This window comes from Trachypithecus francoisi, unplaced genomic scaffold, assembly GCF_009764315.1.
Source record: "Trachypithecus francoisi isolate TF-2019V2 unplaced genomic scaffold, Tfra_2.0 Lachesis_group1, whole genome shotgun sequence".
Classification (NCBI taxonomy): domain Eukaryota; kingdom Metazoa; phylum Chordata; class Mammalia; order Primates; family Cercopithecidae; genus Trachypithecus; species Trachypithecus francoisi.
The window spans coordinates 169,299,152-169,312,084 of NW_022681454.1; the positions used below are offsets into that span (position 1 = coordinate 169,299,152).

General features: G+C 37.6%; 1 protein-coding gene across 3 annotated transcripts in view; it reads right to left on the reverse strand.

Moving 5' to 3' along the window:
- Positions 1-12,933, reverse strand: part of GPM6A (glycoprotein M6A) — a 370,573-nt gene that overhangs the window by 70,143 nt on the left and 287,497 nt on the right. The window lies entirely within an intron of this gene.

A 12,933-nucleotide genomic window follows, 5' to 3' on the forward strand; every position in this document is an offset into this window, starting at 1 on the left:
ATTTATGTTTTCTTTGTGTCAGGAACATTACGATTCTTCTCTTCTAGCTATTTTGAAATATACAATAGATTATTTTTAACTATAATTTCCTTACTGTGCTATTGAATATTAGAATTTTTTCTTTTTACATAAATGTGTTTTTGTACTCATTAACCAGTTTTTCAGACAGTAAGTTGAAGCCTGTTAGTATATTGTGAAGTCAACTTAGTGAAGTGTTTTTTTTCCTTTTTTTTTTTTTCCTTTTTTGAGACAGAGTCTGGCTCTGTTGCCCAGGTTGGAGTGCAGAGGCACAATCTCAGCTCACTGCAATCTCTGCTTCCCAGGTTCAAGGGATTCTCCTGCCTCAGCTTCTCAAGTAGCTAGAACTAAGGGCACGCACCTCCGTTTCTCACTAATTTTTTTTGTATTTTTAGTAGAGACAGGGTTTCACCATGTTGGTCAGGCTGGTCTTGAATTCCTGACCTCAAAACTTACTGAACTTTGACCAGCAAATATTAAAAGTGGCCGAGACTGGAAGAGACAATATCTGAATGCATGTTATGTAGTAAGGGAAATTACTTTTGACTCTTTTGACTTCAGTACTCCCATATGATATTTGAGTAGTGACTCATAATGAAAACCTACTTCTTGGTATCATGCATGGTTTGAAAAAAATGAGAAAGACACTGGCACAGCAAACTAGAACACATTGGACACACCGAAAACTGTGTGGTTTTTGCCAAATTTATTCTTTTGAGCTTATCATCTTTAAAAATGTGACAAGAGAATTTCTCTCATACGGTTCTCATGAGGATTAAATGAGTTAATATAAAAAAATAGTGCTTGACATAGAGTAACTACTCACTACATATTATCTGTCATTATTAGATGTAATTTATTATTTTTGGGGGGGTGAGAGTGGGGGATGGAGTCTCACTCTGTCACCCAGGCTGGACTGCAGTGGTGTGATCTCAGTTCACTGCAGCCTCCGCCTCCTGGGTTCAAGCGATTCTCTTGCCTCAGCCTCCCGAGTAGCTGGGACTACTGAAACGCATCACCAGCTAATTTTTGTATTTTTAGTAGAGACGGGGTTTCGCCATGTTGGCAAGGCTGGTCTCAAACCCCTGATCCACCCACCCCAGCCTCCCAACATGCTGGGATTACAAGTGTAAGCCCCCGCACCCGGCCTAATTTAACTATTATTAATGTGAACTATTACTGTACCATTATGTAGTTGTCAGAAATTCTTTGGCCATCGTGGTCACTTTTGCTTTTTAAAGTCTCATCACTTTTACTTATTAAAATATAGCTTTAACCATTTAAACTGAGACATCAGAAAACGATGGTAAATATTCAAAATAAAGGTCACAATTTCCTAGGCTTTTTCTAGATATCTTCTAAGAAATTAACTAGAAATGCTTAAGTGTACATGTTTTGCAAGAGGAAATATTGATGAGGCATTATGTGACAGCCACAACTGATAAAGGAGAATTTAGGTAAGAGGGCTGACAGGCTAAGGGTACTTGCAAGGATGACCTAGGTTCCACATGAACCCACCTCTAGCCACCCCACGCCTCAGATACACACACATATCCTCATGCCAAAGATTTCCTCCTTATGAAAATTCTTGATCAAATCTGTCTTTGTAATGCTGACGCCCCTCAGATAATTAATGACTTTTCCTTTTTCTTCAGAAACAAATGACAAACAGGATTTAAAAATGGATTCTTATTGTGCTTAAGTCATAGGAAGATCCGTGAACACTTTATCTAGAAGGCATAGATGCATATAGCAACATATGAAGCATATGATAATTGCAAAGTTCCTGTGAGAACTAAGTTTATATTGAGAGATTGAGCTAGTCTGCTATTTTTAATGCTGCTCACTGAACTGGCCTTCTTGAGAATTCTAGTCCATCCCATCTGCCCCAGAGGAGGTTAAAAAAAGGAGTCTGAACACCTTCCCATTTCAGTAGCTGTTGTTTGTGCAGGCAAAATTGTTTCTTGAACATTCCTCCCCCAACACACATCACACACACCCACACACACATCCCCCACACGTGCACGCACGCGCGCGTGTACACACACACACACACAATGTGGGGAAGTAGAAAAGGTTAGAACAGCTTGAAACTTCATGTAATAGGAAGAGATTTCACCAGCAGATGGCTAAAACCAATGTGTGTAGTATCTGAATGTCACTGAACACAGTTTTGGGTGGAGATTAACAGGGTGGCAGAAAAATCTTTGAACTATTCTGTCTCTTGTTGTTCCACAATTTCTACCTCACTGATTATTTAAAAATAATAATAAAAAATTTGGTGCCAGCCCAAAGTAGAGCTATCCCTATTTTTGGCAAGTATACCACATAGTCTCATGATTTCAAATCCTATTCATCTGTGATTTCTGTCTTTCGCTCTTCTCGAAGCATTTGATGTGGTTGTGGGATATTTCTACTATAGAAAATCAGAAGTATAAAAACCAGATAGATGAACATGTTTCAGAAAACTGTTCAAAATAGAGTAAGTTCATATATAAAGAGTTCAAACACTGAATGCCTGGGTGGGAACTGCCTTTGCTGGATTCTAGCGCCGAAAGTTAATAACTGAGTAAAGACTAAATCAGAATCAGAATAGCTCAGGAGCAGATAAAGCGGTAAGCTCATGACTGACCACCAAAACCATTTCTGGGGACTTCTGATTAATTTAAATATTAATTCAGGGTCGGTTTCACTTATTTCTCATTGTCTCCACTCTACTTTAAACGGACCAGTTCTAGCCTCCACACTATGCTCTGTAGCTGCAAGGGGGATACTGGAGTTGCTGCGTCAGAGCATCAAGTATAACTTCAATTGAGTACTGGCTTTCAAATTTAAAAAGAAAAGTCCAGGATAAATTCTAAAACCGGGTCAACCCAAATTGACAAGCCTGAGATAACGTGCATTTCCAAATGAGTGTAAGGTCTCTTTACTCTATTTAAATGATACTATTTAAATTTCTCAGAATCATATTACCTTTATGGCAAATACAAATTCCTCTAAACTTGCACTACTGTGAAGTTAAGCTAGCATCTTTTGACTTAAGACTCCATCCTCCGTGAAACTTCTATTCAAAGGAAGAAATCTTAAGTATTTCATCATACACATATCGCGCTTGTAATGGGCTGGATCCTAACTATCCGCACTCTTCCACAGAGCCTGAGTTGCCTATCCGTTTTTAAAGATTCTCAGAACTCCCATCTGGGGAAGCAGCGCATTATTTCAGTATTCTCTCCAGCTGCCAGGATCCCACGTAGTTGCTGGCAGGGGAGCTTCTTTCCACCCGCAGAGAGGAACAGCCTTGGCTGAGCAGCAGAGTTGCCATAGCAACCCTGCCCCTGGGCCCCGGATAGGTTCTCAACAATCACCCTTTAAGGTTGCGGATCCTATGCCCCCAGTACCACGTTTTCACTGAAATGCAAATGAAAAACCACTCTATTAAATGAATATTCGTGAAGGCATAGTAAGTGGAGTGCTGGTGCTGGAGAAGATATTTTTTTCTTGAGAAATTCTCTAGTAAAATGATAAAGATTAGTTTGAACAGGAAACATTTTCAATGCTAGATATTATAATATAAATAGGCCCATTAATTCTCAAACAGAACGGATGGCTCAAATAGGGAATACCGACTTTACATGTTCTAGTCACTACCTATATACACAAAGAGGTATTTCTCATATCCATTTTCTGGTTATACTTTCCAAAATGAAATAATACTGTGCCTTCAGCATTAACATGAAAACAAATATTAAAAGAATTATGAGATGTTTAACATACCCTCTGAAACATTAGCATTTGCCCAAAGATTAGTGAAGTTATAGATGGACTTGTACTAATACAACAATTTCAAAGAAAATAGAAGCTGTTAAGATATGTTATTTTTTAAAAAAGATACTTTTTAAAAAGACATTGATTCATTTATTTCCATTTAAACACTGTGAAGTCAAACACATGCCTTTGCTTTTGCTCACACCACAAACTGCATCAAAACAAATAAAGGGAAAAGAACCTAAACCAATAAGAAAAAGACCAGGAGAGATAGACAACAAAGAAGAGAGGCCAACTCAATTGTGGATTCTGGAAAAGTGATTGACAGAGCAGAGGTTGAGAAGTGAGATTTACAATAGACTGACAATTGACTCATTGATAAATTTTTCCTAATATTATTTACCAGACAGCTGATTCCTTTTCTCCTGACCTATGTCATCTTTGTCATTATCAAGTGTCTAGAGAGGTATGGATCTGTTTGATGGCTGTCTATTCTGTCCTATTAGTCTATTTCTCCGTCCCTGTGTCAGAGGTGTTTGAACCAAAGCAACTCCATCTTGAATAAGGGCCGGGTAAAATAAGGCTGAGACCTGCTGGACTGCATATCCAGTGGGTTAGGCATTCTAACCCACAGGATGAGAGAGTAGGTCAGCGCAAAATACAGGTCATAAAGACCTTGCTGATAAAACAGTGTGTAGTAAGAAAGCCTGCTAAAACCCACCAAAACCAAGATAGCAACAAGAGTGACCTCTGGTCATCCTCACAGGTCATTATATGCTAATTATAATGCATTAGCATGCTCTGAGGCATTCCCACCAGTGCTATGACAGTTTACAAATGCCATGGCAGTCATGAGGTTACCCTATATGGTCTAAAAAGGGGAGGAACCATCAGTTCCAAGAATTGCTCACCCCTTTCCCCAAAAACTCACGAATTATCCACCCCTTATTTAGCATATAATCAAGAAGTAACAGTAAGTATCCTTGATAAGGCAGCTCAAGCTTCTGCTCTGTCTATGGAGAGTAACCACTCTCTATCCCTTTACTTTCTTAATAAACTTCCTTTCACTTTACTCTATGGACTCGCCCCGAATTTCTTCTCACTCAAGATCCAAGAACTCTCTCTTGGGGTCTGTATGGGACCCCTTTCCAGTAACAGCTGGGCCAATACCACACTGCCTTATAGTATGTTTTGATTTGTGGAGGAAATTGCCTCAACCAATTCATTTTCTTCATGAAGGTCATGGCTAGTCATTGCCCTTTTACTTTACCAATCAATTTTAAAAACAGTTTGTCTGATTATACAAATTAACTCAATGGGATTCTGATTGGCCTTTTTCCATTTGTATAAATTATTTATGTAATTTAGATATTATTTTTTTACCCACAAACTTTAAAATTCTTTCATTGATTCTATGAATTATTTTGAGTTTGTGGATTATTTTAAATTTAGGTTGGTAATCATACCATCTGTGAAAATTTTGAGCTTTATTTCTTTCTTTTCAATATGTGTGCCTTTTAATTTATCTTTTTATTGTCTTATGCAATTGGATAAAATACAGAGAGGAGATTAAAAATAATGTGAAAAGGTATCTTTTGTGATCCTGATATTATAGATAATACTTATGCTTTTACCATTAAGTTTAATGCTTGCTGTTGTTTTATTGGTGAAATATGGTCTGTTGTTTTAAATTATATCACATGCTTCCCACCTGGTAAAATAATTCTTTTTTCTTCTTTTTATCTGACGTTTCAATAAATTTTTCTAATGTAAGTTAAACATGCATTCATGAGAAAAAAAACAACAATGGCACCACTGGGTTTTTAAAAATACATCGCTAAATTTGTCATGCCAACTTTGTTCAATACTTTTGCATTTATCAATTTATCCAATAGTTATTGAGCCCTCACCGGGTGTCAGACACTATGCTAACTGCTGAGACTTTAGAAGTAAACAAAATCAGTGAAAATCTCTGCTCTCATTGTAGAGGTGCGAGCAAGATTATAAACAAGATACTGAAGAAATATAGGTAAGATTGTGAAAAGTTCAAAGAAGGAACTCTAAACAAAGAGGTGGGACTAGGGAGTATTGGAATATCAGTTTCAACTTCCGAAAAAGAGGCTAGGGAAGGCATAACTGTGATGACATTTGTGAAAAGGTCTGGAGGAGGCAAAGGGACCATCCAAGAGGCTATCTGGGAGAAAGTTTCTTTTCTTTTTATTTTTTAATTTTAGTTTTTATTTTTATTTATTTATTTATTCTTTTGATATGGAGTTTTGCTCTTGTTGCCCAGGCTGGAGTGCAATGGTGTGATCTTGGCTCACTGCAGCCTCTGCCTCCTGGGTTCAAAAGATGCTCCTGCCTCAGCCTCTCTAGTAGCTAGGATTACAGATGCCCGCCACCACACCCAGCCAGTTTTTGTATTTTCAGTAGACATGGGGTTTCACTATGTTGACCAGGCTGGTCTCCAACTCCTGAGAGAAGGTTTCAAACAGAGGGAAACTAAATGTCAATACCTTGAGGCAAGTGTGTGTCTAGAGTATCTGAGGAAAATTTAAGAGACCAGTGGCGGCAAGATAGATTGAGGTAGAGACAAAGGAACACAAGGAGAGGTTAGAATATAATAGGTGAAGTTATAGGGTCATCCATATGTTAATGAATGTCATTGACAACAAATTTTTGCTGTCTTGTTTCGTCATGAAGTTTATATCAGCCTCGTAAAGTGATCCCTTTTTCCAATGCCCTGGGAGAGTCTGCATAAAGTTGTAATTACCTGCACAGTAAAATATTTGGTAGAACAATCAGTAAAACCATCCAGTCTACTTGTGTATTTTATGGGAAGAATTTAAACTGCTGATCTAATTTGCTGATGTTTATAGAGTGATTCAAGTATTCTATTTCTTCTTAAGTCTGTTTGCTAAATTCAATTTCTATAAGCATATGTAAACTTCATAAAAGATATAAATTTTCTCATTAAGTTGTATATAACATTTTAAATAATATTTTTAATGCATTCATCATCTGAACATATATCCTTTGGTTTTCTCCAGTGATTTTAATTCTTTCTTTTTTATTTCATTCCTTCTTTCCTTCCTCCCTCTTCTCCTCCCTCTCTCCTCCCTTTTGGTTTTTCTTTCCCTCCATCTGTCCCCTTTCTCTCTCTCTCTCTCTCTCTCTCTCTCTCTCTCTCTCTCTCTCTCTCCCTGTCTCTCTCTCATTTTCCCTCTTTCTCTCTCTGTCTTTCTTTTCTTCCTTTCTCTCTTCTTAAAGAGCATCAGCCAGGACAACCTATGTTTTATACTTTATGTTTGCTATTAAAACAAACAGGCCTGGTACAGTGGCTCAAGATTGTAATCCCAGAACTTTGGGAGGCGGAGGCAAGTGGATCATGAAGTCAGGCATTTGGGAGCAGCTTGGCCAACGTGGTGAAACCCCATCTCTACTAAAAATACAAAAATTAACCAAGCATGGTGGTGCTCGCCTGTAATCCCAGCTACTCAGGAGGCTGAGGCAGGAGAATCACTTCAACCGGGGAGGTGGAAGTTGCAGTGAGCTGAGATCGTGCCACTGCACTCTAGCCTGAGCGACAGAGCGAGACTCCATCTCAAAAAAAATTAAAAAATAAAATAAAATAAAATAAAAATTCCAATGACTTTAAACATCACATTTTATTTTTCAGAAAGTCTACAATATTTCCTTCGCAGCTTCATAGTGGGGATCTCTTCCCATTATAGCCATTCAGAAACTCAAGTTGATAAAGGCAAACCGTCTTGAACACTGCTAGTCATGGTATCAGAATAAAAAACACCAGGGAAATCTCACTTTGGCAATCAAGTATTCTAGGCTCTAGGTAGTACACGCCATTTCTAAGCCCAATGGGTAGAAAGAGTCACTTTCCTCCCTCTCAAATACAAAGACCAAAAAGTGCAATTCTGCTATCTTTCCAGAAGACAGGGAGCTACAAAACTTAGCAAACAGCACTAATGACTATCATATTAAGTAAAGCTGAAGGTTTTCCAACATGATTATTCTTTTCAAATAAACTTTTTTTGGTGTGATTACTTTGTTTCATTAATTTCTATTTTTAGATTAATTTTTTTTCTTTATTTTTATTTTCTTGGGGTAAATTTTCCTATACATTTTCTAATTTTTTAGTGTGGAAAGATGGATGCTGAGCTCATTGCTCTTTGAACTTTTCTCTAATAAAAATATTTAACCCCATAAAGTTACCTTCTAATTCTGATTTGAGTGAATTCCAAAAGTTCTGATACTCGAACTTTTCATTCTTGTTCAGTTTTAAGTATTCTCTAAAGTTTATTGAGATCTCTTTTTGACATATGTCATTTTTTTCTTGGATTATTTATTTTGGTTTTCAAATATGAAAGCTTTTTAAATTTTCTGTATGTTATCTGTTCATATATTTATTGCATTATTGTTAGAGAATATGGTCTATAGGATGCCAATCCTTTGACATGTATAGTGACTTCCTTTAAATTAAATTCTAGATTTGAGTTTTTCAGTTTCTGAAAGCAGCAGAAATTTAGATTGCCAACTCACAGGAGAGCTGGCCTGTGGTACCAGATTCTCAGGAGATATATTTTCCCCCTCAACTCACCCAAGGTATAAAAGATGTAAATTTTCCCTTTCTGCCTTACACACAACTTTTGTTACTATTATTGTTCTGTAACTTTTTGCTTTGTTTAATTTTGTTTTCCTGGCTTAGCCTTTCACGGAGTCCTTTAGAGTCCTGACCTTTATGCTGTGTGTTCTAACTTGACCTCCAGTCTCGGGCTGAACTCACCTCTGTTTCCTAACCTATATTGCCAGGACACCCAACGTGAAGCCCAAGGAAACCAGGAATATGACAATGACCCAGGACCTGCTGCTGCCTGCAGTGCTTTCTTGTTTAGCTCCCTGAACTTCTCCTTTAACTTTATTTTTGGCCTCTGAGGGTTCTGCTTACTCTCTTGACAGTACATCAGTGTGTACATATATGTGCACATATATAAGTAATTATATTTTAATTGCACCTATATTTTAAATACACAAACGTATTTGTTTCAAAACTTCAATTGTTTGGGAACAAAAAAGATTTTCTTGCTATTTAGTCTACCATACTACTGATAACTCTTAATTAGAAAGAGACAACCACTAGGTATTTGAGGAATGTCTCCAACTTGGAAGACGGAAACCGAAAATAATAAGCAAATGAAATTCCAAGAAATAAGAGATAAAGCAGGCAGCTGAAGAGAGTTTAAAAAGGGCACACTGGCACACCAAATATATATATACATATGTATATATATACACATATGTGTATATTTATTTATTTATATACATATATATTGTGTATATATAAATACATATATGTATATATTTATATATTTCTTTAGAATATTACAAAATATATTGCATTCTAAACAAAATGGATGTGTTTCTTTCTAACTGAAATAAGAACATGAGGCAACCAAGTAAAAAGGGCTCCCCAGAGAATAGCTGGCTTGAGTATTGGGAGGACGGAGTTGGGCCTCGGAAGTTCTCGCCGGTTTGGGTCAGGGGTGGGGAGGCTGGCCTCTTTTGTCTCTCTGTGGTAACCAGGAGATTCACTTGGTAAAGTGGGAAGCCTTTTATCAGGACTCCATCTCACTTTGCTGAGTTATATTTTCTTTCTCCTTTTCTCTCAATGAATTCTACTCATCACCCTTATATGTGTCTGCTAGCCTAATCTTTCCTGGTCATGTGACAAGAATGGTGTTTTCCTACAATAAATAGATGCTCTAAATAGGCAACTGTAATAAAATTAAAAGCTATTATTAAATGGAAATATAGCAGAAGTTTACATTTTCATAGCTTAAAAACATACACACACACACACACAAAGAAATCTATGACAAAGTAGAACAAACAGACAAAAGATGGAAACTGGCGAGAAAAGATAAGCAACTTAGAAGATCAGACAAGGAAGAACAACCACCACAATCCAATATAATGAGATTCATCAATAAAGCAGTGAAAATGAAGATTAGCAAATTACTGAATAATTGATATAAAACAGTTTCCTAGAGTTAAGGGCCTGAGTCTGTAGATTGGTAGGACTCACTGAGTTTGCTTCTGGGGCTGAATCCCTCCCTTCCTGTAGCTCTTACAGCCCCCACTACCTCCTGCTGCCCCACGGTCACACTATGGCAGAGACAGGAGGCCTGATGCTGGCTCGTGTCCCCAGAGTGCTCCAAATTAATAAAGGAGGAATAGAGCAATTGGGGTCATGGACGATAAGTGTCTCAGAAAAAGTCATCATCAGAGAAGGGGAACGAGAAGTACTTTCAGCTAAATTTAAAGCAAATGCTTTTATTGAGGACTTTTTCTGAACACTTGGAACAGTTCTAAGTTAGCCTTAAGACCTTTTTGTGTCTATGGAAATATTAGTGGAGTGAGGCCAACCTGACTTTCTCTTATCCTAACGTTGAGGGAAACATGTCCCCTGGGTAGAAATAAGAGAACAGTTCAATCAAGACCTGACTGAGGTAAGTTTATTTCACATGTTCACTCCTTTTTTCTATGCCCAGCTAGCAGTAGGGGTACGGAATCACTACATCAATACTCAGAGACTGTTTCTTGAGCACCTATTTCTTCTATACACTGTGTATACAGAAGTGATAAAAACATATATATATATATGGTCTCTACTCTGTTTGAGCCTATATAACAGTGAGAAATAAAATTAGGAAATTCTGGCACCTTTTAGAAAAATTCCAGAAAACATCCTATGAAAACATCCAGTATTGTGATATCCTTAGTGTCCAGTTGGTGTAGCCAGGATTGCAGTGTTCATCAGCACATCAGAATCAGTGGCCGTGGGCTTGGAGTTCAAAGTTATCCAAAGAATAGTAGACTAAAAAGCTTCTTGGCATAAAGTATGACACACCATAAAGATGAGTAAGGATATTTCAAAACTGGGCTTCTGAGGAAGACTTTAGACTGTAAAATGTTTAGCAAACACACTCTGTAATAGTTAACTCTTTAATGAATGACATGATCATCTCTATTTTTTTTTTTTGATAAGGAATCTCCCTCTGTCGCCCAGGCTGTAGTGTAGTGGCACAATCTTAGCTCACTGCAACCTCCGCCTCCCGACTTCAAGCCATTCTCCTGCCTCAGCCTCCTGATTAGCTGGAACTACAGGCGTGCACCACAATATCCGGCTAATTTTTGTGTTTTTAGTAGAGACAGGGTTTCATCATATTGGTCAGGCTGGTCTTGAACTCCTGACCTCGTGATATGCTCGCCTCGGCCTCCCAAAGTGCTGGGATTACAGGTGTGAGCCACCAAGCCCAGCCTGATAATCTCTATTTTTAAAGCCTTTTAGAATATAGCTCAAATAATCCTTAAATATTGTTAAATGTTTATTAACATCTTATTTAAATATGTTCTGGCCTAAACAGAGCATAGAGTCAAAGTAAATATTTGAATCTTTAAGAACAAAAGAGCATTACCAAAAATAAACTCAAAGGACAGGTTTTCATCTTAAAACATCGTAGTCATGGCTATAATACTCTGCTTAAACAAATCAGTTACAAATTTAAAAAGAAATGTCTTTAAACAAGAAAAAATCCACAGCCTTCAAAGGCATTTTTGTATCCTGTAGTACACAATGGAGGAGGATTTTTCACTGCATTTTTTGCTGAATCTCATTATATTTGATAGTGGTTGTTGGTTTTCCTTGTCTGATCTTCTTTTTTTTTTTTTTTTGAGACGGAGTCTCACTCTGTGGCCCGGGCTGGAGTGCAGTGGCCGGTTCTCAGCTCACTGCAAGCTCCGCCTCCCGGGTTTATGCCATTCTCCTGCCTCAGCCTCCGAGTAGCTGGGACTACAGGCGCCGCCACCTCGCCCGGCTAGTTTTTATTTTTTTTTTTGTATTTTTAGTAGAGACGGGGTTTCACCGTGTTAGCCAGGATGGTCTCGATCTCCTGACCTCTTGATCCGCCCGTCTCGGCCTCCCAAAGTGCTGGGATTACAGGCTTGAGCCACCGTGCCCGGCCCCTTGTCTGATCTTCTAAGTTGCTTACCTTTTCTCTCCAATTTTGACTTTTTTGTCTTTTTGTTCTACTTTGTCATAGATTTTTTTTTTTTTTGTCTTTTAGTCCTTCTGTGAAAATTGAAATGTCTGCCATCATATTTCTAGTTAATAATATCTTTTAATTTTTTTGGTAGTTACTTATTTGTGGATGGGTATCAAAACCAGCAGGGATGCTGTCAAAAATAGGGATTTTTTGATCCCCTCTGTTGAGAATCTTGTGAGTTTTTATCAAGTTCTTCAGTTGATTCTGATGCTGCAAGATATGCAAGCCATGCAGTATTCTATAAAATCACATGAGATGCCCTGAATCCTCTAAAAGTATTTGATAAACTAGGATATGCATGTAATAAGAAGATTAAGAAGGAATTACTCTAAGAAATCTGAACAAATGCTTAAACAACATATACAGTTTATAGCTATTTATCTCAACAAGACAGACTTTTTTTTTTTTTTAACAGTTCCAAGGCATCAGAAACAATATCAAGACTTTTTTGTTTGTTTTTATTTTTATATTTTAGAGACAGTGTTTCAGCCTGTGCCCAGGCTGGAGTGCAGTGGTGCAACATAGCTCACTGTAGCCTCGACCTCCAGGACTCAAGGGATTCTCCTGCCTCAGCCTCCCAAAGTGTTGGGATTACAGGGGAGAGCCACCATACCTGGTCACCAAGACTTTCAATGCATTGCCTGGTGTGATCTCCACAGCGTATATGAAATAACTGTAATCATAGTTAGGCAATTTCTCAAGTGGTTATTGACAGTAGATACTGCCAGAGTATGTGAAAGCCTATTTATGATGAATTTTTCAGAAGAATGATGACATTTTTATTTTTAAAATGCCATCATGAAAATGTTTATTAAGATTAATATTTAACATTCAGATAATTTTTTTTAGAAATATATTACTAATTACAGAACATTCTGTACTGGTCAACATGACTTAGCAAGAATGTTTTGATTAATTAAACTTGTTTCCCTAAGGCGGAGAAGTTAATTGCTTCTATTATGAGTAGAACCATACTCTTCTGACTGTGATAAATAAGCCCCTAGGGTGAGGGAACAGTCAGGTAGAGACA